This window comes from Oncorhynchus kisutch, linkage group LG15 (assembly GCF_002021735.2).
Source record: "Oncorhynchus kisutch isolate 150728-3 linkage group LG15, Okis_V2, whole genome shotgun sequence".
Taxonomy (NCBI): Eukaryota; Metazoa; Chordata; class Actinopteri; order Salmoniformes; family Salmonidae; genus Oncorhynchus; species Oncorhynchus kisutch.
In genome coordinates this window covers 71,954,619-71,978,795 of record NC_034188.2, presented here as the reverse complement: position 1 = coordinate 71,978,795, position 24,177 = coordinate 71,954,619, and the positions used below count along the sequence as shown (strand labels likewise).

The 24,177-nt window shown below is 47.9% G+C and overlaps 1 protein-coding gene and 1 long non-coding RNA gene across 7 annotated transcripts in view; both read right to left on the bottom strand.

Moving 5' to 3' along the window:
• Positions 1 to 24,177, bottom strand: part of LOC109905832 (RNA-binding protein Musashi homolog 2) — a 369,667-nt gene that overhangs the window by 303,527 nt on the left and 41,963 nt on the right. The window lies entirely within an intron of this gene.
• Positions 1,495 to 24,177, bottom strand: LOC116353646 (uncharacterized). The gene is made up of 2 exons (XR_004203185.1): positions 23,537 to 24,177; positions 1,495 to 2,032 (listed from the first exon to the last, which is right to left on the bottom strand). It is a non-coding gene; the product is annotated as an uncharacterized LOC116353646 (long non-coding RNA).

Sequence of the window (24,177 nt, the reverse complement as noted above, 5' to 3'; positions counted from 1 at the left end):
GGGTCTCGATGGAGACCTTAGCCAGAAGAGCTCCCCTTTGGAGATGCTCTCTGGTGACTACGGCACACACACTATCTGTGTCAGTGAGTGCAGAGGTGCACCAATCAAGACCAATAATATTGCTCACCAGCCAACCCTCCCACACAGACACAAACTCACACACACTCAGAGTGAATGAATGAAACCAGGCTGTTTCCCAAAAATAATCACTAACTGAGCTATTTAAAAACATAACCCTGCCCACACAATGATTTCTATTCACGTTGCACTTTCTCTCTGTTGAGTCCTGGAATAGCAGGCCATTCATATTTAAAGGCTGCGAGTGGTGAGAGTGATGTCAGGCCTAGGAAAGAAAGACTTTTCTCAGCTATTCCTCTCTGAGACATTTCCTACCTCTGGAGAGGTAAATATTCACCATCCTGACAGACAACTATAGGAGAGACACTTCAATACTTGCACTTTGCAGAAAAAAAAAACTTTTTGTTTGCATTTGCTAAAATGACTGCACATAGATTAAACATGTATTTTATTAAATGGCAAAACCTTCAATAATTTACATTAAACATACAATATAGCTTTTTTCAAAACGTTGATCAAATATAGGCTGATTGCAATTCCTTTAGTATTTACACTCAGAGTAGTCCAGCTATGCAGACCTCTTCTGATAAACACATGCAACAGGAAAATGCCTTCTGCGGTGAAGACAAGAGACACCCATGCAGCTCGGAGAAGCAAACACGAGGCCCAGAATAACCTTGTTGTGGCTTCCTGCAGTCATTATCACTGGAAACGCTGCAGAGCTGGAAATCTATACCATTAGACCCAAGCAATCATACGGTAAGAGCCCACCCATGCAAAACTCTCTCTCACCGCAGGGAGGAAAGTCAATGTCAGTCATGATGAGTAGACGGAGACACTTAGACAACCACACTGTATCATATCTGGCTGACGGTAGAAGTAAAACCAACACACACAACTCTAAATGTAAATACACAATATCAACATGCATAAAAGCTGTGTGTTCGGATGTTGTGTGTGTGCTGGGTGTTTATTAAGACTTAATACTTTGAGAAGTATGGGTCATCACATTTCACGTCCTGAGACGGCTGGCATCCAGCACTGACACTAAAACGGGGGTTGAGGAACAACACAACAGAAACACTATCTTGCCTTTAGAGAAAAAAACATTCACATCGAAAAGCTTCTTGTTTCAATTCCAGAGGTACACCTTAAACATGAGCATTTTGTCTGGGTGAGGGAGCGAAAAGGAGGAGAGAGCATCCAAGGTGCCTCTCCTCATTCAATTCCTACTACTTAGTGCAGCTTGTTGCTCAGTGCACTATGGGTAAGGAATCTAGAGGGTTCATTGACTTGCTAGATACACTGTGTTTAAGGTTAGCAAATGATTCACACATAGATCCAGCTTCTATCCATAGACAGACTGACTCCATTGGAAGGAAAATGCAGAAATTAAAGGTAGTCGTTCAGACAGCAAAAAGGGAAATACATTTATTCTCAAAATAGAATAAAGATAAAAATACACGTATTATAATAATGTCATTACTATATCACTATCATGTTGCATTTTTTACTTTGTTACACAAATAAAATCACATGAAAATAATTGTGTCCAAAATCCTAGACAATCTGTTCCTTCCTGACCATTTGATGAGATGTTGAAAGTCCTTCTCCACAGGACATTCCCCATGCTGAGTGGCTGGTTATCAAAAGAGCTGCTCTGAAGGGTTCAGAGAGGGACATCTGTTTTCAGGTGTGGGAATAACGCCTCTTTTTACACAACCAGGTGCTGCTGGTTCCCTGTCTCCTGCCTCCTTGTCCTCCCTGCTAGTACTTCCGATAAAACCCAGAGAACAGCAGCTGGGTCTGGGCAGAGCACAGAGCAGGTCTGGCCGATGAAGGCTAGCTTTAATCTTGGTGGTGTGGCATGATTGAGTGGCTGGAGTGGAGACTCAGGAGTCAGTCTGTCTGTCAGTCTGCAGCTCAGATCCTTTGAAGCCCAAAGCTCCATTAGCTTTCATTGAGGAGATTGGAGAGGAGAGAAGAAGAAGAAGTTGGACCTCATCCTGTTCCCGTCTGTCCCCCCTTTGAACATCCCCAATTTCCCTAAAGTAACTCTAAAAGATGGGTAATTAAATCAGGAGGAGAAGAGGAGGTATAAAGGTTCTGTCTAGCTCCAGCCTTTGGGTGGGAGGGAGGGAGGGAGGGAGGGAGGGAGGGAGGGAGGGAGGGAGGGAGGGAGGGAGGGAGGGAGGGAGGGAGGGAGGGAGGGAGGGAGGGAGGGAGGGAGGGAGGGAGGGAGGGAGGGAGCTGCTCTATCTTAGCGAAGTGAACTTCAAGGAGGCCACTCTCACTTTGATGCTGAGAGACACGACAGCTGACACAGAGGGAAACTGTGTGTTGCTTTACTAAAACAACAGCAAATCCAACTGCTGGAGCAGCATGATATCTGTCTGATTGAGCAGAGGGGAAGAGAGGAGAGGACAGGCCTGGCTGCACCGGGGGATAGAAAGCGTCACTCTTCTCCTGGTCTCCTGCAACAGCTGGGTTGCTGAGTATCTGGATCCCATTTACTGCGTACTGCAGTGAGCATAGGTTCAAATCCAACCCACTGCTCTACAAAAGTATAACACTGCATACTAACTGGGTATTTGTCAGACCACTTCACTTTGAAATTCACCTGCTCAGAAACCTCCCTGTTTTTTCCCCATCGCTACACAGAGAGCATGCTGGGAAAACATGTAAATGGCCACCTGAAGAAAAGCAAACAACCGGAGTCGTCCAATGTTTGCACCCTGCTGAGACAAATGCATACCTGAGACGCCATCTTCACTTTCCTATCAGTGCTGAGACATTGAGCCAAGCCAAACACAGCAGGATTAGAATGTCAAGGGTCATTGTCCAGACACATGACTATGGTGCACACCAATTACCTCAAACAACCCTGGGTCGGTGTATATAAAGACTGCCCAGGGATAAGGCAGTGGAGGACACCACACACTGTGGGCAGAGGAGAGGAGACAGCATAGGTATAGCTGATTAGAGAGAGCAGCTATCTCACAGGCATCTCTGAAAGGGTTCAGTACTCACCCACAACAATAACAAACACCAGCATGCTACTCAAACACTTCACATGCCAACTTCTTTCTCCCACTTAGTTTTTTTAAAATTCATAACGAAAATGATTGCAAAATGTTGATAAAATGCCACTGGAATTCAACATGAATGTTATTGCCTCACTTAAAAAAGGTGCAATAAGCATAAATCGACCCGCCATTTCCTGATTGATAAAATTGTAATAATTTGCCTAATTTCAGTTTGTGACAAAACAAGCAAGTCTAGTGAATCATTGTAACATCTAAACCGCTGTGAAATATATTTTCAAAACCAAAAATATTCTATTTTCAGCCATTTGAAGCTGGAGGGAAAAAACGGAAGTAAAAGACAAAAACTCAACTTAATGGGAAGCATAGAAATAGCTCACAAATCAAATGTATTTATAAAGCCCTTCGTACATCAGCTGACGTCACAAAATGCTGTACAGAAACCCAGCCTAAAACCCCAAACAGCAAGCAATGCAGGTGTAGAAGCATGTTGGCAAGGAAAAACTCCCTACAAAGGCCAAAACCTAGGAAGAAACCTAGAGAGGAACCAGGCTATGAGGGGTGGCCAGTCCTCTTCTGGCTGTGCCAGGTGGAGATCATAACAGAACATGGCCAACAGAGCTACTGCTTCTTAGACTTGCTTTAAATGAGAATGACAGATCTATTAAACATTTATATGTGAATTTGGTCGTCTTACCAAAAAAAGTGACATTTATTTGACCTTTACCTTGACATATTGCAGCTTTAACAATGACAGCAGTGGTGGTTCATCACGTTAAACAACAGGACTGGTTAGAACACTACTGCTGTCACATTTCATGTCATGCTTGTCAAACAGAAACATTTATTTACTTTCAAATAGGCAGAGCAAATGTGCCAATACAAAAGGCTCAGTTATTTTACTGAATAACGGTAGATCTCCATCACTCACAATACAGTACAACCTGAGGGGAGCCATGTTGGGAGAGAAGTCATTGATGAGGAACGTCGACCTAACATGGAAATGCATTAGTATGAGACAGAGAAGAAATGTACTACCTCTAAGAGGAGAAAAATAATCTCTGCTGCAATTTGACAGAAGAATAGAAAAACCCCACATTGGGTGTTGAATATTGCATCAGTCATAGACAGATGATAGACTCCCTCCAATACAAGACTCATACTCAATTGGTAAATCCTTTAACTCAAGATATAATGCTCTGACAAAATACTAAATCAATAAATAAAAGCAGACTATTATTGAATAAATCATGAGCTGTCACCGGCACTGTTCCAGCTGCAGAAGGGACCTGATGTTAAATGTGCGCCTTGTTTTCCCATAAAACCCTGACAGAGTAACAGGCAGGTGGAGAAGCAGAAAATCCCAGGGAAACATAGCTGTAATCGTAATACACAACTCCGTTGAAGGTATCATGACAAAGGGGGAAAAGGAGAAACCCATCTATTTGTTATGAGCCAGAGCAATACGAGCTGACAGAACCAATCGAAATGCATTTGTGTTTAATGCTAATAGACTAACAACAGATGACAGCACACAATTTCTCATTTTTCTTACACTATTTGCTTTCCATTTAAGACAGAGAACCTTATGCTGCAGATCCTGAGCGAAGAAAATTGTTGAGAACAATTCGCAACTAAAACAAAACTCATTCATTTCTATTACGCCACTGTAGACAAACTCAATCTCCAGCTAACATTAGCTTGTCTTTCTGCGCAGTAAGCATCTTGCTGAGATGGCATGTCCTGAACTGAGCCACAACATGCTGACTGCAGAACAGGTTAGGTGCAAAGGTTAAACAGAGTTGTTTGCCATCCTGATATAATGAGAAAAAGTCCCTGAGTCCTGTATGGAGAAGGAGGGCAAACGCAAATGCGCGCGCGCGCACACACACACACACACACACACACACACACACACACACACACACACACACACACACACACACACACACACACACACACACACACGAGAGGTTTAAGCATCCTTTATTAGGTGAAAGAGAAGAACGGGTCTGGAAGGCTACTCAGGTGAGTGCAAGGGACAGAGAAGGGGGAGACATTATCTCACACCACAGAGGAGGGGGGAGACATTGTCTCACACCACAGAGGCGGGAAACATTCTCTCACACCACAGAGGAGGGGGGAAACATTCTCTCACACCACAGAGGAGGGAGACATTATCTCACACCACAGAGGAGGGGGGAAACATTCTCTCACACCACAGAGGAGGGGGGAAACATTCTCTCACACCACAGAGGAGGGGGGAAACATTCTCTCACACCAAAGAGGAGGGGGGAAACATTCACTCACACCACAGAGGGGGGGGAAACATTCGCTCATGCCACAGAGGAGGGGGGAAACATTCTCTCACACCACAGAGGGGGTGAGAAACATTCGCTCATGCCACAGAGTACAGCACTTTAACAGACCTGCAATCAGAGTCTGGAGAAAGAGAGAGGAGGAAGGAGTGAGGGAGCAAAGGGTGAAATTATCAGGAGAGAGAGAACATGAGAGAAAGATCAGGAGAGAGAGAGATCAGGAGAGAGAGGGGTCATTGACCGAGCAAGAAAAGAGTGAGAAAGTGCCGAAGCAAAAGCTTCAGTTACTGTTTTGTAGAAAGGGTCAATGGGCTGATGTGGATTTAGCCAAAAGAGAGAGAGATGCCTCCTTCACCAACACACCCATCCTCCTGGCAGGTGAGGGCTAAATACAGCACTCACACTGCTGGAGATGGACCACGGTAGACAAGACACACACACCAGCCTAAAGTAAGGGCCAGGTACCATCAAAACCCCTGGAAAGCTAAATGAGCTTTAGGAGCTTCTCCTCCAAGAGGACCACAATGTTATCGACAGATAGCCTTTCTTATCATGTTAGTATCAGAGATGGGTTTCCTTCCCCACTCCTGCCAGGCTCTAGTCAGTGTGTTTATTTTAAAGCGCTACAGATGACGTGGGAGATAAAGACGATGCCCAGCTCTGATCCGAGAACTAGAGAGACTCCTCAGACCACTGATGTAGCCCCTATTCACAGAGCCACTAGAGAACTAGAGAGAGCCCTCAGACCACTGATGTAGCCCCTATTCACAGGGCCACTAGAGAACTAGAGAGAGCCCTCAGACCACTGATGTAGCCCCTATTCACAGGGCCACTAGAGAACTAGATAGAGCCCTCAGACCACTGATGTAGCCCCTGTTCAAAGAGCCACTAGAGAACTAGATAGAGCCCTCAGACCACTGATGTAGCCCCTGTTCAAAGAGCCACTAGAGAACTAGATAGAGCCCTCAGACCACTGATGTAGCCCCTGTTCACAGAGCCACTAGAGAACTAGAGAGAGCCCTCAGACCACTGATGTAGCCCCTATTCACAGAGCCACTAGAGAACTAGAGAGCCCTCAGACCACTGATGTAGCCCCTGTTCACAGAGCCACTAGAGAGCCCTCAGACCACTGAAGTAGCCCCTGTTCACTGCACCATTATAGAACTAGAGAGCCCTCCGACCACTGATGTAGCCCCTATTCACAGAGCCACTAGAGAACTAGAGAGCCCTCCAACCACTGATGTAGCCACTGTTCACAGAGCCACTAGAGAACTAGAGAGCCCTCAGACCACTGAAGTAGCCCCTGTTCACAGAGCCACTAGAGAACTAGAGAGAGCCCTCAGACCACTGAAGTAGCCCCTGTTCGCAGTGCCACTAGAGAACTAGAGAGAGCCCTCAGACCACTGATGTAGCCCCTGTTGACAGAGCCACTAGAGAACTAGAGAGTACCTTCAGACCACTGATGTAGCCTCTGTTCACAGTGCCACTAGAGAACTAGAGAGAGCCCTCAGACCACTGATGTAGCCCATGTTCACAGGGCCACTAGAGAACTAGAGAGAGCCCTCAGACCACTGATGTAGCCCCTGTTCACAGGGCCACTAGAGAACTAGAGAGAGCCCTCAGACCACTGATGTAGCCTCTGTTCAAAGAGCCACTAGAGAACTAGAGAGAGCCCTCAGACCACTGAAGTAGCCCCTGTTCGCAGTGCCACTAGAGAACTAGAGCGAGCCCTCAGACCACAGATGTAGCCTCTGTTCACAGAGCCACTAGAGAACTAGAGAGAGCCCTCAGACCACTGAAGTAGCCCCTGTTCGCAGTGCCACTAGAGAACTAGAGAGAGCCCTCAGACCACTGATGTAGCCCCTGTTCACAGAGCCACTAGAGAACTAGAGAGCCCTCAGACCACTGATGTAGCCCCTGTTCACAGAGCCACTAGAGAGAGCCCTCAGACCACTGATGTAGCCCCTGTTCACAGGGCCACTAGAGAACTAGAGAGCCCTCAGACCACTGATGTAGCCCCTGTTCACAGAGCCACTAGAGAACTAGAGAGCCCTCAGACCACTGATGTAGCACCTGTTCACTGCACCATTATAGAACTAGAGAGCCCTCCGACCACTGATGTAGCCCCTATTCACAGAGCCACTAGAGAACTAGAGAGCCCTCAGACCACTGATGTAGCCCCTGTTCACTGCACCATTATAGAACTAGAGAGCCCTCCGACCACTGATGTAGCCCCTGTTCACAGAGCCACTAGAGAGCCCTCAGACCACTGAAGTAGCCCCTGTTCAATGCACCATTATAGAACTAGAGAGCCCTCCGACCACTGATGTAGCCCCTATTCACAGAGCCACTAGAGAACTAGAGAGCCCTCCAACCACTGATGTAGCCACTGTTCACAGAGCCACTAGAGAACTAGAGAGCCCTCAGACCACTGAAGTAGCCCCTGTTCACAGAGCCACTAGAGAACTAGAGAGAGCCCTCAGACCACTGAAGTAGCCCCTGTTCGCAGTGCCACTAGAGAACTAGAGAGAGCCCTCAGACCACTGATGTAGCCCCTGTTGACAGAGCCACTAGAGAACTAGAGAGTACCTTCAGACCACTGATGTAGCCTCTGTTCACAGTGCCACTAGAGAACTAGAGAGAGCCCTCAGACCACTGATGTAGCCCATGTTCACAGGGCCACTAGAGAACTAGAGAGAGCCCTCAGACCACTGATGTAGCCCCTGTTCACAGGGCCACTAGAGAACTAGAGAGAGCCCTCAGACCACTGATGTAGCCTCTGTTCACAGAGCCACTAGAGAACTAGAGAGAGCCCTCAGACCACTGAAGTAGCCCCTGTTCGCAGTGCCACTAGAGAACTAGAGAGAGCCCTCAGACCACTGATGTAGCCCCTGTTCACAGAGCCACTAGAGAACTAGAGAGCCCTCAGACCACTGATGTAGCCCCTGTTCACAGAGCCACTAGAGAACTAGAGAGCCCTCAGACCACTGAAGTAGCCCCTGTTCACAGAGCCACTAGAGAGCCCTCAGACCACTGATGTAGCCCCTGTTCACAGAGCCACTAGAGAACTAGCGAGCCCTCAGACCACTGATGTAGCCCCTATTCACAGAGCCACTAGAGAACTAGAGAGCCCTCAGACCACTGATGTAGCCCCTGTTCACAGAGCCACTAGAGAAAGCCCTCAGACCACTGATGTAGCTAGCCCCTGTTCAGAGCCAATAGAGAACTAGAGAGAGCCCTCAGACCACAGAAGTAGCCCCTGTTCACAGAGCCACTAGAGAACTAGAGAGAGCCCTCAGACCACTGATGTAGCCCCTGTTCACAGAGCCAATAGAGAACTAGAGAGAGCCCTCGGACCACTGATGTAGCCCCTATTCACAGAGCCACTAGAGAACTAGAGAGCCCTCAGACCACTGATGTAGCCCCTGTTCACAGAGCCACTAGAGAACTAGAGAGAGCCCTCAGACACTGATGTAGCCCCTGTTCACATGGCCACTAGAGAACTAGAGAGCCCTCAGACCACTGATGTAGCCCCTGTTCACAGAGCCACTAGAGAACTAGAGAGCCCTCAGACCACTGATGTAGCCCCTGTTCACAGAGCCACTAGAGAACTAGAGAGAGCCCTCAGACCACTGATGTAGCCCCTGTTCACAGAGCCACTAGAGAGCCCTCAGACCACTGAAGTAGCCCCTGTTCACTGCACCATTATAGAACTAGAGAGCCCTCCGACCACTGATGTAGCCCCTGTTCACAGAGCCACTAGATAACTAGAGAGAGCCCTCAGACCACTGATGTAGCCCCTGTTTACAGAGCCACTAGAGAACTAGAGAGCCCTCAGACCACTGATGTAGCCCCTGTTCACAGAGCCACTAGAGAACTAGAGAGAGCCCTCAGACCACTGAAGTAGCCCCTGTTCGCAGTGCCACTAGAGAACTAGAGAGAGCCCTCAGACCACTGATGTAGCCCCTGTTCACAGAGCCACTAGAGAACTAGAGAGCCCTCAGACCACTGATGTAGCCCCTGTTCACAGAGCCACTAGAGAGAGCCCTCAGACCACTGATGTAGCCCCTGTTCACAGGGCCACTAGAGAACTAGAGAGCCCTCAGACCACTGATGTAGCCCCTGTTCACAGAGCCACTAGAGAGCCCTCAGACCACTGAAGTAGCCCCTGTTCACTGCACCATTATAGAACTAGAGAGCCCTCCGACCACTGATGTAGCCCCTATTCACAGAGCCACTAGAGAACTAGAGAGCCCTCCAACCACTGATGTAGCCCCTGTTCACAGAGCCACTAGAGAACTAGAGAGCCCTCAGACCACTGAAGTAGCCCCTGTTCACAGAGCCACTAGAGAACTAGAGAGAGCCCTCAGACCACTGAAGTAGCCCCTGTTCGCAGTGCCACTAGAGAACTAGAGAGAGCCCTCAGACCACTGATGTAGCCCCTGTTGACAGAGCCACTAGAGAACTAGAGAGTACCTTCAGACCACTGATGTAGCCTCTGTTCACAGTGCCACTAGAGAACTAGAGAGAGCCCTCAGACCACTGATGTAGCCCCTGTTCACAGGGCCACTAGAGAACTAGAGAGAGCCCTCAGACCACTGATGTAGCCTCTGTTCACAGAGCCACTAGAGAACTAGAGAGAGCCCTCAGACCACTGAAGTAGCCCCTGTTCGCAGTGCCACTAGAGAACTAGAGAGAGCCCTCAGACCACTGATGTAGCCCCTGTTCACAGAGCCACTAGAGAACTAGAGAGCCCTCAGACCACTGATGTAGCCCCTGTTCACAGAGCCACTAGAGAACTAGAGAGCCCTCAGACCACTGAAGTAGCCCCTGTTCACAGAGCCACTAGAGAGCCCTCAGACCACTGATGTAGCCCCTGTTCACAGAGCCACTAGAGAACTAGAGAGCCCTCAGACCACTGATGTAGCCCCTGTTCACAGAGCCACTAGAGAGAGCCCTCAGACCACTGATGTAGCTAGCCCCTGTTCAGAGCCAATAGAGAACTAGAGAGAGCCCTCAGACCACTGAAGTAGCCCCTGTTCACAGAGCCACTAGAGAACTAGAGAGAGCCCTCAGACCACTGATGTAGCCCCTGTTCACAGAGCCACTAGAGAACTAGAGAGAGCCCTCAGACCACTGATGTAGCCCCTGTTCACAGAGCCAATAGAGAACTAGAGAGAGCCCTCGGACCACTGATGTAGCCCCTATTCACAGAGCCACTAGAGAACTAGAGAGACCTCAGACCACTGATGTAGCCCCTATTCACAGAGCCACTAGAGAACTAGAGAGCCCTCAGACCACTGATGTAGCCCCTGTTCACAGAGCCACTAGAGAACTAGAGAGCCCTCAGACCACTGAAGTAGCCCCTGTTCACAGAGCCAATAGAGAACTAGAGAGCCCTCAGACCACTGATGTAGCCCCTGTTCACAGAGCCACTAGAGAGAGGCCTCAGACCACTGATGTAGCTAGCCCCTGTTCAGAGCCAATAGAGAACTAGAGAGAGCCCTCAGACCACTGAAGTAGCCCCTGTTCACAGAGCCACTAGAGAACTAGAGAGAGCCCTCAGACCACTGATGTAGCCCCTGTTCACAGAGCCACTAGAGAACTAGAGAGAGCCCTCAGACCACTGATGTAGCCCCTGTTCACAGAGCCAATAGAGAACTAGAGAGAGCCCTCGGACCACTGATGTAGCCCCTATTCACAGAGCCACTAGAGAACTAGAGAGACCTCAGACCACTGATGTAGCCCCTGTTCACAGAGCCACTAGAGAACTAGAGAGCCCTCAGACCACTGATGTAGCCCCTGTTCACAGAGCCACTAGAGAACTAGAGAGCCCTCAGACCACTGAAGTAGCCCCTGTTCACAGAGCCAATAGAGAACTAGAGAGACCACAGACCACTGATGTAGCCCCTGTTCACAGTGCCACTAGAGAACTAGAGAGCCCTCAGACCACTGATGTAGCCCCTGTTCACAGGGCCACTAGAGAACTAGAGAGAGCCCTCAGACCACTGATGTAGCCCCTGTTCACAGGGCCACTAGAGAACTAGAGAGCCCTCAGACCATGGATGTAGCCTCTGTTCACAGAGCCACTAGAGAACTAGAGAGAGCCCTCAGACCACTGAAGTAGCCCCTGTTCGCAGTGCCACTAGAGAACTAGAGAGAGCCCTCAGACCACTGATGTAGCCCCTGTTCACAGGGCCACTAGAGAACTAGAGAGAGCCCTCAGACCACTGATGTAGCCCCTGTTCACAGGGCCACTAGAGAACTAGAGAGAGCCCTCAGACCACTGAAGTAGCCCCTGTTCACAGTGCCACTAGAGAACTAGAGAGAGCCCTCAGACCACTGATGTAGCCCCTGTTCACAGAGCCACTAGAGAACTAGAGAGCCCTCAGACCACTGATGTAGCCCCTGTTCACAGAGCCACTAGAGAACTAGAGAGAGCCCTCAGACCACTGATGTAGCCCCTGTTCACAGGGCCACTAGAGAACTAGAGAGAGCCCTCAGACCACTGATGTAGCCTCTGTTCACAGAGCCACTAGAGAACTAGAGAGAGCCCTCAGACCACTGATGTAGCCCCTGTTCACAGGGCCACTAGAGAACTAGAGAGCCCTCAGACCACTGATGTAGCCCCTGTTCACAGAGCCACTAGAGAACTAGAGAGCCCTCAGACCACTGATGTAGCCCCTGTTCACAGAGCCACTAAAGAGCCCTCAGACCACTGAAGTAGCCCCTGTTCACAGAGCCACTAGAGAACTAGAGAGAGCCCTCAGACCACTGAAGTAGCCCCTGTTCGCAGTGCCACTAGAGAACTAGAGAGAGCCCTCAGACCACTGATGTAGCCCCTGTTCACAGGGCCACTAGAGAACTAGAGAGAGCCCTCAGACCACTGATGTAGCCCCTGTTCACAGAGCCACTAGAGAACTAGAGAGAGCCCTCAGACCACTGAAGTAGCCCCTGTTCGCAGTGCCACTAGAGAACTAGAGAGCCCTCAGACCACTGATGTATCCCCTGTTCACAGAGCCACTAGAGAACTAGAGAGAGCCCTCAGACCACTGAAGTAGCCCCTGTTCGCAGTGCCACTAGAGAACTAGAGAGAGCCCTCAGACCACTGATGTAGCCCCTGTTCACAGGGCCACTAGAGAACTAGAGAGAGCCCTCAGACCACTGATGTAGCCCCTGTTCACAGGGCCACTAGAGAACTAGAGAGAGCCCTCAGACCACTGATGTAACCTCTGTTCACAGAGCCACTAGAGAACTAGAGAGAGCCCTCAGACCACTGAAGTAGCCCCTGTTCGCAGTGCCACTAGAGAACTAGAGAGAGCCCTCAGACCACTGATGTATCCCCTGTTCACAGAGCCACTAGAGAACTAGAGAGCCCTCAGACCACTGATGTAGCCCCTGTTCACAGAGCCACTAGAGAACTAGAGAGCCCTCAGACCACTGATGTAGCCCCTGTTCACAGAGCCACTAGAGAACTAGAGAGCCCTCAGACCACTGATGTAGCCCCTGTTCACAGAGCCACTAGAGAACTAGAGAGAGCCCTCAGACCACTGATGTAGCCTCTGTTCACAGAGCCACTAGAGAACTAGAGAGAGCCCTCAGACCACTGATGTAGCCCCTGTTCACAGAGCCACTAGAGAACTAGAGAGAGCCCTCAGACCACTGATGTAGCCCCTGTTCACAGAGCCACTAGAGAGCCCTCAGACCACTGATGTAGCCCCTGTTCACAGAGCCACTAGAGAACTAGACAGAGCCCTCAGACCACTGATGTAGCCTCTGTTCACAGAGCCACTAGAGAACTAGAGAGAGCCCTCAGACCACTGAAGTAGCCCCTGTTCGCAGTGCCACTAGAGAACTAGAGAGAGCCCTCAGACCACTGAAGTAGCCCCTGTTCGCAGTGCCACTAGAGAACTAGAGAGCCCTCAGACCACTGAAGTAGCCCCTGTTCACAGAGCCACTAGAGAGCCCTCAGACCACTGATGTAGCCCCTGTTCACAGAGCCACTAGAGAACTAGAGAGCCCTCAGACCACGGATGTAGCCTCTGTTCACAGAGCCACTAGAGAACTAGAGAGAGCCCTCAGACCACTGATGTAGCCCCTGTTCACAGGGCCACTAGAGAACTAGAGAGCCCTCAGACCACTGATGTAGCCCCTGTTCACAGAGCCACTAGAGAACTAGAGAGACATCAGTGGTCTGAGGGCTCTCTCTAGTTCTCTAGTGGCTCTGTGAACAGGGGCTACATCAGTGGTCTGAGGGCTCTCTAGTTCTCTAGTGGCCCTGTGAACAGGGGCTACATCAGTGGTCTGAGGGCTCTCTCTAGTTCTCTAGTGGCTCTGTGAACAGAGCCACTAAAGAGCCCTCAGACCACTGAAGTAGCCCCTGTTCACTGCACCATTATAGAACTAGAGAGCCCTCCGACCACTGATGTAGCCCCTATTCACAGAGCCACTAGAGAACTAGAGAGCCCTCCAACCACTGATGTAGCCCCTGTTCACAGAGCCACTAGAGAACTAGAGAGCCCTCAGACCACTGAAGTAGCCCCTGTTCACAGAGCCACTAGAGAACTAGAGAGAGCCCTCAGACCACTGAAGTAGCCCCTGTTCGCAGTGCCACTAGAGAACTAGAGAGAGCCCTCAGACCACTGATGTAGCCCCTGTTCACAGGGCCTCTAGAGAACTAGAGAGAGCCCTCAGACCACTGATGTAGCCCCTGTTCACAGAGCCACTAGAGAACTAGAGAGAGCCCTCAGACCACTGAAGTAGCCCCTGTTCGCAGTGCCACTAGAGAACTAGAGAGAGCCCTCAGACCACTGATGTAGCCCCTGTTCACAGGGCCACTAGAGAACTAGAGAGAGCCCTCAGACCACTGATGTAGCCCCTGTTCACAGGGCCACTAGAGAACTAGAGAGAGCCCTCAGACCACTGATGTAACCTCTGTTCACAGAGCCACTAGAGAACTAGAGAGAGCCCTCAGACCACTGAAGTAGCCCCTGTTCGCAGTGCCACTAGAGAACTAGAGAGAGCCCTCAGACCACTGATGTATCCCCTGTTCACAGAGCCACTAGAGAACTAGAGAGCCCTCAGACCACTGATGTAGCCCCTGTTCACAGAGCCACTAGAGAACTAGAGAGCCCTCAGACCACTGATGTAGCCCCTGTTCACAGAGCCACTAGAGAACTAGAGAGCCCTCAGACCACTGATGTAGCCCCTGTTCACAGAGCCACTAGAGAACTAGAGAGAGCCCTCAGACCACTGATGTAGCCTCTGTTCACAGAGCCACTAGAGAACTAGAGAGAGCCCTCAGACCACTGATGTAGCCCCTGTTCACAGAGCCACTAGAGAACTAGAGAGAGCCCTCAGACCACTGATGTAGCCCCTGTTCACAGAGCCACTAGAGAGCCCTCAGACCACTGATGTAGCCCCTGTTCACAGAGCCACTAGAGAACTAGACAGAGCCCTCAGACCACTGATGTAGCCTCTGTTCACAGAGCCACTAGAGAACTAGAGAGAGCCCTCAGACCACTGAAGTAGCCCCTGTTCGCAGTGCCACTAGAGAACTAGAGAGAGCCCTCAGACCACTGAAGTAGCCCCTGTTCGCAGTGCCACTAGAGAACTAGAGAGCCCTCAGACCACTGAAGTAGCCCCTGTTCACAGAGCCACTAGAGAGCCCTCAGACCACTGATGTAGCCCCTGTTCACAGAGCCACTAGAGCACTAGAGAGCCCTCAGACCACGGATGTAGCCTCTGTTCACAGAGCCACTAGAGAACTAGAGAGAGCCCTCAGACCACTGATGTAGCCCCTGTTCACAGGGCCACTAGAGAACTAGAGAGCCCTCAGACCACTGATGTAGCCCCTGTTCACAGAGCCACTAGAGAACTAGAGAGCCCTCAGACCACTGATGTAGCCCCTGTTCACAGAGCCACTAGAGAACTAGAGAGAGCCCTCAGACCACTGATGTAGCCCCTGTTCACAGAGCCACTAAAGAGCCCTCAGACCACTGAAGTAGCCCCTGTTCACTGCACCATTATAGAACTAGAGAGCCCTCCGACCACTGATGTAGCCCCTATTCACAGAGCCACTAGAGAACTAGAGAGCCCTCCAACCACTGATGTAGCCCCTGTTCACAGAGCCACTAGAGAACTAGAGAGCCCTCAGACCACTGAAGTAGCCCCTGTTCACAGAGCCACTAGAGAACTAGAGAGAGCCCTCAGACCACTGAAGTAGCCCCTGTTCGCAGTGCCACTAGAGAACTAGAGAGAGCCCTCAGACCACCGATGTAGCCCCTGTTCACAGGGCCACTAGAGAACTAGAGAGAGCCCTCAGACCACTGATGTAGCCCCTGTTCACAGAGCCACTAGAGAACTAGAGAGAGCCCTCAGACCACTGAAGTAGCCCCTGTTCGCAGTGCCACTAGAGAACTAGAGAGAGCCCTCAGACCACTGATGTAGCCCCTGTTCACAGGGCCACTAGAGAACTAGAGAGAGCCCTCAGACCACTGATGTAGCCCCTGTTCACAGGGCCACTAGAGAACTAGAGAGAGCCCTCAGACCACTGATGTAACCTCTGTTCACAGAGCCACTAGAGAACTAGAGAGAGCCCTCAGACCACTGAAGTAGCCCCTGTTCGCAGTGCCACTAGAGAACTAGAGAGAGCCCTCAGACCACTGATGTATCCCCTGTTCACAGAGCCACTAGAGAACTAGAGAGCCCTCAGACCACTGATGTAGCCCCTGTTCACAGAGCCACTAGAGAACTAGAGAGCCCTCAGACCACTGATGTAGCCCCTGTTCACAGAGCCACTAGAGAACTAGAGAGCCCTCAGACCACTGATGTAGCCCCTGTTCACAGAGCCACTAGAGAACTAGAGAGAGCCCTCAGACCACTGATGTAGCCTCTGTTCACAGAGCCACTAGAGAACTAGAGAGAGCCCTCAGACCACTGATGTAGCCCCTGTTCACAGAGCCACTAGAGAACTAGAGAGAGCCCTCAGACCACTGATGTAGCCCCTGTTCACAGAGCCACTAGAGAGCCCTCAGACCACTGATGTAGCCCCTGTTCACAGAGCCACTAGAGAACTAGAGAGAGCCCTCAGACCACTGATCTAGCCCCTGTTCACAGAGCCACTAGAGAACTAGAGAGCCCTCAGACCACTGATGTAGCCCCTGTTCACAGAGCCACTAGAGAACTAGAGAGAGCCCTCAGACCACTGAAGTAGCCCCTGTTCGCAGTGCCACTAGAGAACTAGAGAGAGCCCTCAGACCACTGATGTAGCCCCTGTTCACAGAGCCACTAGAGAACTAGAGAGAGCCCTCAGACCACTGATGTAGCCTCTGTTCACAGAGCCACTAGAGAACTAGAGAGCCCTCAGACCACTGATGTAGCCCCTGTTCACAGAGCCACTAGAGAGCCCTCAGACCACTGATGTAGCCCCTGTTCACTGCACCATTATAGAACTAGAGAGCCCTCAGACCACTGAAGTAGCCCCCGTTCACTGCGCCATTAGAGAACTAGAGAGCCCTCAGACCACTGATGTAGCCCCTGTTCACAGAGCCACTAGAGAACTAGAGAGAACCTTCAGACCACTGATGTAGCCCCTGTTCACAGAGCCACTAGAGAACTAGAGAGAGCCCTCAGACCACTGATGTAGCCCCTGTTCACAGAGCCACTAGAGAACTAGAGAGCCCTCAGACCACTGATGTAGCCCCTGTTCACAGAGCCACTAGAGAACTAGAGAGCCCTCAGACCACTGATGTAGCCCCTATTCACAGAGCCACTAGAGAACTAGAGAAAGACAACTGCTTCTTAAGGCCATGGATAAACACAAAATCATGAGCATTAAATATTTTGGAAAATATAATCTGTGAAGAAGCAGAACGGGCTGAACACCATACTGTTCCCAAACCACCTGTAGTGTAAATATGTCTAATCTGTGCTGGATTATCAGTAGTGATGGGGGGGGTCGAAACAGCTACACATCGGGATATCATTGTTGATGATATATCGTTATCATTGACTATATCACAATTAGAGGTCGACCGATTAATCGGAATGGCCGATTAATTAGGGCCAATTTCAAGTTTTCATAATAATCGGAAATCTGTATTTTTGGTCGCCGATTTTCCCGATTTGTTTCCCACACCTTTATTTAATCTTTATTTAACTAGGCAAGTCAGATAAGAACACTTTCTTATTTTCAATAACGGCCTAGGAACGAGGCAGAACGACAGATTTTTACCTTGTCAGCTCGGGGATCCAATCTTGCAACCTTACAGTTAACTAGTCCAACGCTCTAACCACCTGCCTCTCATTGCACTCCACAAGGAGACTGCCTGTTACACGAATGCAGTAAGCCAAGGTAAGTTGCTAGCTAGCATTAAACTTATCTTATAAAAAACAATCAATCAACGACTGTCGTTGCTCCAATGTGTACTTAACCATAAACATCAATGCCTTTCTTAAAATCAATACACAAGTATATATTTTTAAACCTGCATATTTAGCTAAAATAAATCCAGGTTAGCAGGCAATATTAACCAGGTGAAATTGTGTCACTTCTCTTGTGTTCATTGCACGCAGTCAGGGTATATGCAACAGTTTTGGCCGCCTGGCTCTTTGCGAACTAATTTGCCAGAATTTTACGTAATTATGACATAACATTGAAGGTTGTGCAATGTAACAGGAATATTTAGACTGATGGATGCCACCCGTTAGATAAAATACAGAACGGAATAAACGTTTTGTATTCGAGGTGACCTAAGGCTCGTATTTCTGTGTGTTTATTATAGTTGTGATTTCTATGATTTGATAGAGCAGGCTGACAGAGGGGTGGTAGGCAGCAGCAGGCTCATAATAGTCAAAGGTATATGGTTTAGAGAGAAATAGTCGACGCGTTAAAATTCCTGTAATAACTTGCGGCTGAACTTGAAAGGGGTTCCTTCGCTACTTTACCGTTCATGTCTTCCATAGAGAATGTGTTGATCTACTACAAATAAGGTCTGTGTTTCGTGCAGGTTTAAACCGCCTCTGTGTTTTGATACCCGTGTAAATCTCACTAGGAAAAGGTAACGTTTGTCAAAATATTTTCATAAATCCACTCTACAAAAAAAATTATATTTGCTTATATTTAGCCAATATTGATCAGAGTTACCTTGTCCTATGGATATCTACACACTTATAAAATTGTCAAGGTGGTGTAAGCCTACACGAAACACAGACCTTATTTTAAGGGAATCTAAAAATATCCTATGGAATAAATGAATGAAGGAACTGCTTTTCAGATTTTGCTAGAAGGTGTCATGGGAATTATGACTCGCACTTTGGTAGTCATTTCTTACCATGTCCATTATTAAAATAGGTTTTCCTGCATATAGAAATTACAGTTTTTGTTTTCAATATTCATCGCAGGTAACTTAAACTCTATTTTTATTCAAACAGTTGAGAGTATTTGTCTCCTAAGCAGACTCTTCAGTATCATTGTCACTTCAGAGCTGTGTGTGTGTTTTACAGATGGCAGAGAAAAGCAGAGCACCAGTGTGGGACTATTACATGGAATTGGCACCAGGGATAGCAAGGTGTCTTATTTGTGATAAAGATGTAAGCATGGGGTCAGCAACGGCTAAATCAAAAAATACCACCAACCTGTGGATTCACCTTAAGAACACTCATCCAAAAGCCCATAATATGTATTATATTAAGTTCAAATAAAAGTGTTCATTCCGTATTGTTTTGTCCTCCAATAATCGGTATCGGCGTTGAAAAATCATAATCGGTCGACCTTTAATCACAATATCATTGTTGTGCTAATTTGCTGCACCAAAACTCCAGTATTGTTCCTCCACAGCTTGTTGTATTTCTTTTTGGTTTTGGGCACTTTTATTTCTATGACTGTTGAAAACTCTTTTCCTCATTGCTCTCCTCATCCCTCTGCAGCAGACATATGGTGAGTAATATGTCTGGAAGATCGAATCGCAATAAAAAACACAGGATCGAATCCCAATACATATAGAATGAGAATCACGTGAGGATCCCAATACATATAGAATGAGAATCACATGAGGATCCCAATACATATAGAATGAGAATCACGTGAGGATCCCAATACATATAGAATGAGAATCACGTGAGGATCCCAATACATATAGAATGAGAATCACGTGAGGATCCCAATACATATAGAATGAGAATCACGTGAGGATCCCAATACATATAGAATGAGAATCACGTGAGGATCCCAATACATATAGAATGAGAATCACGTGAGGATCCCAATACATATAGAATGAGAATCACATGAGGATCCCAATACATATAGAATGAGAATCACGTGAGGATCCCAATACATATAGAATGAGAATCACGTGAGGATCCCAATACATATAGAATGAGAATCACGTGAGAATCCCAATACATATAGAATGAGAATCACGTGAAGATCCCAATACATATAGAATGAGAATCACGTGAGGATCCCAATACATATAGAATGAGAATCACGTGAGGATCCCAATACATATAGAATGAGAATCACGTGAGGATCCCAATACATATAGAATGAGAATCACGTGAGGATCCCAATACATATAGAATGAGAATCCCAATACATATCGTATCGGCATCTCAGTATCGTGATAATATTGTATCGTGAGGCCCCTGTCAATTCCAAGAACAAATTTTCACCAGGGAATTCATTCCTCGATAGCTGCCTAGTCAGAACACTGATTAAATAAAATAACGGTATTGTTTTCTCTGCTTTCTGGGGCTTCTCTCCCTCCACCTATACACTTCTCTTGTCCTCTGAACGCCGTGCTGACTTCTCCACCTGCTCTCCTACACATGTATAAAGGTAAAGCATGTCTGAAGAAACAGAGCTGTGAGATTGAGTGCTGCATTCACACCAGACAGATTGAGTGCTGCATTCACACCAGACAGATTGAGTGCTGCATTCACACCAGACAGATTGAGTGCTGCATTCACACCAGACAGATTGAGTGCTGCATTCACACCAGACAGATTGAGTGCTGCATTCACACCAGACAGATTGAGTGCTGCATTCACACCAGACAGATTGAGTGCTGCATTCACACCAGACAGAGGAGCACAGGGATTTGTGGAAGTGTGGTGTTGAGGTCACAATGTAGTGTGACGACAACAGAATCCAAAACTAAGAACAGGAAAGACAGTTGACTAAAATATGTGACTGGTAGGATACGTTCTCTAGTCTAGGTCTATATTCATCTTTTGTTCAGCCATTTACACTTGTTACTTCATTACATTATGCAACTATATACTCCAGAAGGACTGACACCATACACCCAGTGATTCTCTGTAGCGTAGTTCCACATACAGCAAACTATCTAAATACACGGCTCTGCCTCCTACACTGGGAAGTCAAAGCAACTAATAACTTCATATTGTAGAAATGGGAAGTTTTTGCCTTGTTGTACAATATCTAACAGCATTGCAATGATGGTAAATGTTGTCAAGACACTTTGGTCCAGAGCATGCTGGGCTGTGTCTCTGTTTGAAGGCACATCGCCGCTTGTCCCCAAGGTCAGTGTGGTGAAGCACATGACAGGACTGACCCCTGCTGCGGCAGCTGTGGAAACATTACACTCCAGAGCTCCTCTCCCTCTGTGTGTGTCTCTCTCCCTCTGTGTGTGTCTCTCTCCCTCTGTGTGTGTCTCTCTCCCTCTGTGTGTGTCTCTCTCCCTCTGTGTGTGTCTCTCTCCCTCTGTGTGTGTCTCTCTCCCTCTGTGTGTGTCTCTCTCTCTCCCTCTGTGTGTATCTCTCTCTCTCTCTCTCTGTGTGTGTGTGTGTGTGTGTATCTCTCTCTCTCTCTCTCTGTGTGTATCTCTCTCCCTCTGTGTGTGTGTGTGTATCTCTCTCTCTCTCTCTTTGTGTATCTCTCTCTCTCTCTGTGTGTGTCTCTCTCTCTCCCTCTCTGATTGTGTGTGTGTGTCTCTCTCTCCCTCTCTCTCTCTCTGTGTGTGTGTGTGTCTCTCAATTCAATTCAATTCAAGGGCTTTATTGGCATGGGAAACATGTGTTAACATTGCCAAAGCAAGTGAGGTAGATAATATATAAAGTGAAATAAACAATAAAAATTAACAGTAAACATTACACTCACAGAAGTTTCAAAAACAATAAAGACATTACAAATATATATATATATATATACAGTGTTTTAACAATGTACAAATGGTAAAGGACACAAGATAAAATAAATAAGCATAAATATGGGTTGTATTTACAATGGTGTGTTTTCTTCACTGGTTGCCCTTTTCTCGTGGCAACAGGTCACAAATCTCTCTCTCTCTGTGTATCTCTGTGTGTGTATATGTATCTCTCTCTCTCTGTGTGTGTGTCTCTCTCTCCCTCTGTGTGTGTGTCTCTCTCTCCCTCTCTCTCTGTATCTCTCTCTCTGTGTGTGTGTCTCTCTCTCTCTCTCCCTCTCTCTCTGTATCTCTCTCTGTGTGTGTGTGTATCTCTCTCTCTGTGTATCTGTGTGTGTGTATGTATATGTATCTCTCTCTCTGTGTGTATCTCTCTCTCTCTCTGTGTCTCTCTCTCTCTCCCTCTCTGTTTGTGTGTGTGTCTCTCTCTCTCTCTCTGTATCTCTCTGTGTGTCTCTCTCTCTCTGTGTATCTCTGTGTATGTGTGTGTGTGTATATGTATCTCTCCCTCTCTGTTTGGGTGTGTGTGTCTCTCTCTCTGTATCTCTCTGTGTGTGTGTGTGTGTGTGTGTCTTTCTCTCTCTCTGTATCTCTCTCTCTGTATATCTCTCTCTCTCTGTGTGTGTGTGTCTCTCTCTCTCTCTCTCTCTCTCTCCCTCTCACTCTGTATCTCTGTGTGTGTGTGTGTGTGTGTCTCTTTCTCTCTCTCCCTCTGTATCTCTCTCTCTCTGTGTGTGTGTCTCTCTCTCTCTCCCTCTCTCTCTGTATCTCTCTCTCTCTCTGTGTGTGTGTGCGTCTCTGTGTGTGTGTGTGTGTGTGTGTGTGTATATTTCTGTGTGTGTGTGTGTGTGTATATTTCTGTGTGTGTGTGTGTCTCTGTGTGTTTGTGTGTGTGTCTCTGTGTGCGTCTCTCTCTGTGTGTGTCTCTCACAGAGTGAGAGAGAGTGAGAAAGCGAGAGAGCAAGTGAGAGAGACCAGTACCCTAGGAGGGAGAAGTTGAGGGGGAGAGAGGTCACAGCTGTGGGGACTAGGGGAGATCAGGTCAATGATGGAGCATAGAGGGGATTCATGGTGAAATCTTCAGGTCCAAATCAATAACTGACACTGCATCCCCTACACTAAACTGTACAGTAACATGCCCTACATGAACACAGTCAATAGACACGTATGATGTGGTACAGAACTGAAAAGCCAATGCAAACAGACGAAGAGAGGACAACTGGCTGTAGCCTGGCTCCAGAGAGACAGTGCCATAGCAACCCAGAACATAACCTGGGCTCACCGTGGGAGTTGACATTTACTCCTACAGGTGCTCTACTCTCAGGGTAAAGTCTATTGTGCCTGCCGTCATTTTCCACATGTGGCTTATGATTTTAATTGCTTTTTTTTTGTCTTTGATGGAGAGAAGAGTTGGGGAGAGGAGTGGTTTGCAGTGTAAGTGCTCGCTCTCTCTCTCTCTCCGCCCCTCCCTCCCGCTCTCTGCCTGCTCTCAGCGAGGCTGATTATAGTGGTTTAGTCGGATCAACGCAAACAGGCTCCCAAGGCCTCACAGGCTTTCAAAAGCAAGGGAAAAAACAACAGGCCTAAGAAACACACAACTGTCAAATAAAGCTATTTGACTAAAACAATGGTGATTACAAGTGGTGAGTGATTGTATCAGCAAGCTGTGAGAACACCACTTCTGTGAGGAGGGTGGGCCTGTCTGTCTGCTGTTAACACCATCTCAGGCTGTCAATCAACAATAATATAGGCCAATCTGGTCCTTTCACCGACGGTGGCGTCTTGCCTTCTTAAGAGCCTCACAGCCGTTGGAAGTTATTAGTCTATTCATCTGAGAGGTAACTAATTATACTGAACCGTGTGGTGATTGATGGGTAACACTGTGAAGACATGTATAGGATGGGTAGAGGGCTATAAATCTTACACATCAACATCTGGGAGAGGTCAGGACTCTGTTCTGTGTGGTGAGATGCTGCTCTGCCTTCCTCCTGAAGCACAGCATCATGTCCTGGACCTAAAGACCAGCAGCATCTGTAACACCCTCACTCTGTGTCAGAGCACCAGGAACAAGTTCATAAAAGATAGATATCAGAAAACAGGCCTTAGAAATGTACTATATTGTGCAATGTGCAATGTATATATGAATGTCCAACAGAAATACGTCTTCTTTTTCCCAACCAATTGTTTGTAACAGGAATGATGTATAGTAGGAGACCAGACCATGTAGCTATTAGACAGGCGGACTCATGTGAGAGCACAACATATAAACAAAGTCACAGAGGGCGCTTTAAAACAGAACGTAAGCTCCTCCTGATAGGCCGATTGGAGATAGAAAGCCTGCCACTCTTTCCCTCCAACTGTCTCCCTCACACTCTCTCTCTCTGTGCCAGTAATCCCTCACTGCTCAATAAAGACGGCCTCTAAATTTAGCATCAGATTTATCATGCTGTAGGAAAAGCTGGGGCAAATGAGAGGGAGATAGAGAGAGAGAGAGAGAGATACAGAGAGAGAGATACAGAGAGATATACAGAGATAGAGAGATACAGAGAGAGAGAGATATATAGA